Below are 4,721 nucleotides of genomic sequence, written 5' to 3' on the forward strand. Positions count from 1 at the left end.
GAGGAACACTGGGTGAGTCATCTTCAAGAATGTGGAATCTTGGGTGACTGATGGACAGAGTGGTCTGTCCAAGCACAGTCAGCCCTCATTCACTGAAGTGAAGGGAAGGAGGTTGCCTTTATCTGGAGCTGACACTTAATGCCGAGAACTAGCTCTGGGAATGGGTGCTGGGGACTGTGAACATGAGTGAGGTGGTTGAGGCAAGTGCTCTTACTTTCTTTTCTTTATTTTTCTTTCTGCTTTGAGGCTAGCATCAAAACCTAGAGCCATATTGGGTGTTCCTACCACACAGATAATGCATCTTTCAGATAATTTAAATCGAAAAGACTTCAGTTTTAGTTGTGGAAGTTGACAACCCCTTAGAGACAATATTCTCTAGCCAATAAGCTCTTTTCTCTAATTTTTATACTGTCTTCTCCAAATCTAATGGGGTTGTATTTAGCATCTTAAGCATGTTCCTATGGTCCAGGAGGTGTACCCTATCACTCCATCTGTGCTTTGGTGAAATGCTAGATTATGGTTTCAGAAAGATTAATCTCATGCCACAGCCAAGAGCACTTCAGAGAAAATCACTGTCAAAAGATAATTGTACAAGGTCTCCAGCCTTCTCAGACCTTTCTTCTTTTTTTTCTTTCATATGACAAGAGGAGCTCAGAGACTGAAAGTAGTTGATTGCTGGGGCAACGGATCAGATCCTGAGAAGGTGGCATCTTTCTAAATTTCAGAGCCTTCCTGGCTTCTTTTTGCATGCAGGTGCTAGGATAAATTATATTTCCCTTACCCTGGCATTGAAGACTCCTTTCCTCTGGTACCAATCTCTTCTCCATGTTTACCTCTAACCATTCCTCCCTTTCCCTGCATTCTATGATGTTGCACAAAATGTTGGTTATGCCTTCAAAGTACTGTACACTTTAAAACTGTTGAGCTTTTACGTTGCTTGGAACAGAATCCTGACTTAAATTTGTATGAAGAACTCCAAATTATTCAAGACCTGACACAAATACAAGTCCAAAATCTACGGTCCAAGTCATTACCTATTCCTTGAGGTAGAATCAATCCATCTTACCTTTGTGTTCCCATAGTACTTTGCTCATCCTGAATTATAACAAATTGTATTTCAGCAGTTTACCTTTCATTCTGTCTCTGTGCTGGTCTGTTAGCTCCTTGAGGATAGGGAATATATCACATTATACTAGTATTCTCAGCCCCAGGTATAGCACTGTTTCTGGCACAGAGATGCTCAATAAATATTCACGGAATGAATGGCTAGACTAGATAACACCTTTTGGAGTTTTTGAGTTTATAACTAAAAGAGAAGGAACAGACTAGGAATAAGGAGCATCAAAATATCACTAAAAATGACCCAGTTAGAGAATCACATCTTAGTAGAGATTTAAGAGGGCTTGCTAATCCCTACCTCCAGTCTATACATTGGGACCACCCAGCTGAGAGGAAAAGCTCAAATCTGCAGACCAGGTCATCTCCCAATAGTCTGGGTGGTGGAGGAAAGAAAAAAGGGAGTCCATTTCCCCACATCCAAGATATTTGATAAGTATCTAATTGAGAAACAGTGGAACATGAATGCTGCCACCAAACTGGTAGTTTACTCTACTCCCATGGGAGTTGAGTTAGGACTTGTCAAGAGGTCAAATGTATTTAAGGAAAGTCCCCCTACCTTGGAATTGGGAGACAGAGAAAGGCTTTCTCCTATAGCTATGAACATCTTTTTTTTTTTCCCTTTAAACACCTTTCATTTTTCACCTTATCTGAGAATGGACTACCAATTTCCAGGTCAGTCTTTCAATAAAAAATATATTTTTTTTCACCTATCTTTTCTTCCATCAACTACTTTATCATCTTTATACTTTGGTGGAATTCTTCAATAGTTCTTTCCCTCTTTTCTTCCCTTCTTACAAATAATATATAATATTGGCAGAATTACATCCAGAGGCTTGATTTCCTGTAATTTGAGGGGGAGATGCAGAGTTATCCCACACTTCTCTTAAGTAGTTAAGTACTTTCTACATGGCAGACACTGCACTTCTTCTGGGGTAGGGCACTATATCACCAGGTTCACAACTTCAAAAGAATCAGTCTAGTGGAAATGAAAGATGTGGAAAAAGAAAATGATAATTGGGAATGGTACACTATATAATAAAGAGAAGCATAAGACACTGTGGGGATGTAGATATGGGACTGATTAATTTTGTTTGAAGTAGTAGAAGGTATGAATTTTCCAAGGCAAAGGAAATGCAGTGGGTAATCAGGGAAGGCTTCCTAAAGGAGTTATGCAAAGTAAAGGGATGATGATGATGATGATGACGATGATGATGACGATGACGATGATGTGTGTGTGTGTGTGTGTGTTATTTCAAGAAATAGCATACACGGAGCTTCAGAACTATGGAACAGCTTGATACATGGGAAAAATTACAAGTCATGCTGTGAGGCTGGAGCATGAGATTCTTGTTGGAGAGAAGCTAGAAAGAGGGTTGGAGAGTTAGAAGAAGACTGGGTAAATTGTTAATCCAAGGGAAAATTCTGGGAAACACCTACTTTTGGGAAATAAGGCACTTTGTGCAACCTGATATAATCTTGTGCTGGAGACAATGTTCAGAAATGAGAAAGCAGACAAGGCTAAGCTGGAGCCATGAAGGACAGATCTTAGTTCAGAACCATGAGCAGCGACCAGCTCACTTCTAAGGCAGATTCTCTGATTTTGAGCCAATCTCAGATTCCAAGGCAATAAGGGGTATAAAGTGGGAGGCAGCTGGAGAGTTGGTGTTGAGAACCTGGTCATAATAAAAAGAGTGTGTACATGTTTAATTATTCAAAGATTAGTGTAAAATGGTGCTTTTGAGAAGTTGACTCTGCGATTCAACGTTGGATAGAATTAGCAAGCATTTTTTTCCCACCGAACATAAAGACATCATTATTTCTAAAGCACAGAAGAATCAAACCTTAAGTCTTTATTGTACTATATAATGAAAATGTTCTTTTCCATGAATCTGCTTTAATTACCATTTGGGTATAGGTTCCAGGTCGGAGGCTAGAGTCCCTGGGCTCAGCTTGGAGCTAAGTCCTCTCAAAAGGAAGCTGCTCATTATAGTCTAAAAGTCAAAATATACAATAGAAAATTCTCAATTCATTGAGATTACAATTCATTTGAACATTAATTTTTTTACATGCAGTAGAAATAATAGCTATTTCCAACACCTTTTGCTTTACATTCTGTCTCTGGCAAGTCTAAAGGGGCATTCTTTCTCTTTTTGCTGCCTGAGTTAGTATCTGTCATTTTCCTTTTCACCTGGGAATACCTATAGGGATGGGTATGAAATTTAGTCATTATTTAGCAATCTCTAAACTACCTAAGTCATCAATTCTATGGCCTCTGGGAAAGTCAGACTGGTTAGAGGGGGGAAGAAGTTTTCCTGGATTTGACAGAACTGGTGGAGAGAAGTGTTTCTAACCTAAAATATACAAGAGGGCTTCAGTGGATCCTTGCTGCCCAGAAAACTACTTGCAAAATGGTTTGTGTGCGTGCATGTGTGCGTGTGTGTGTGTGCGTGCGTGCGTGTGTTTGTGTGTGTGTGTGTGTGTGTGTGTGTGTAGGAGTGTACGTGTTCATATAGCCAGTAAACAAGCACACAACTTTTTTCAGATGCTCTGAGAGGCTTGTGACTTCTCCAAATGAGTTAAGAACTACAAGATAAAGAAAAGAGAAAAGACTGAACAATAGTCCCCAACATTTTTGGCCCCAGGGACTGGTGCTCCTTTGAGAATCTAATGCCTGATGACCTGAGGTGGAGCTGAAGCAGTGATGCTAGCTCTGGGGAGCAGCTGCAAATACAGATGAAGTTTCAGTCACTCACCCCCTGCTCACCTCTTGCTGTGTGGCCTGGTTCCTGACAAACCACGGATTGGTACCAATCTGTGGCTTGGGGGTTGGGGATCCCTGACTTAGAGGACTCAACCACCCCCTGAAAAAAGGTGCTACCCACACCCCTTCCCTCCCAGGCAGCCTATCCTAAAAGCCGAAATAAACTCTGAGGTGGGCTAGACTGTGAGCCACATGAGGGAAAAGATTATCTATGTTGCCTACTGTTATATACCCAGAACCTAGAATTCCACATGGATTGTAGAGTATAAATTAATAAATGAATGAACTTGATTGGCAGAATGAACTTGATTGGGGGTGAGTAGGTGGTTTGCAGAGATTCCCATACATGAATAAAAAAAGATAAACCCAGATTTTTAAGGATTCTAAAATTCAAAGTTGCTCTTGTACAGCCTCAAGGCATCAGTTGGCAATGGCTCCTATACAGAAGATGATCAGGCCTGAGTTGGAACAGGTAATAATGGTGATGGTGAGGCTGACCCATCCCAGGATCCCAATAGTAAAAAGCACTCTCACATCAAATACTTAATTTGATTTCCTCTCAAATTCTGACAAATTAATGATATATTTATTAATATTTATTTAGAACATATTATGTATCAGATAGTATGCAATAGACTCACTCCTTTAATCTTCAAGAAATCTCTATAAGGAAGGTACAATTATTATTCTCATTCTATAAATGAAGAAATTGAAGATCAGAGAAGGCAAGTAATCCAACATTGTACCTTAGCTTATATAAAAGCAAGAATTTAAACCCAGGAAATGTGGTTGCTAAACCTTTAAGACCTGCCTGATATTTCACCCAGAGACTTGTTCAACA

Source organism: Pteropus alecto, unplaced genomic scaffold (genome assembly GCF_000325575.1).
Source record: "Pteropus alecto unplaced genomic scaffold, ASM32557v1 scaffold398, whole genome shotgun sequence".
Classification (NCBI taxonomy): domain Eukaryota; kingdom Metazoa; phylum Chordata; class Mammalia; order Chiroptera; family Pteropodidae; genus Pteropus; species Pteropus alecto.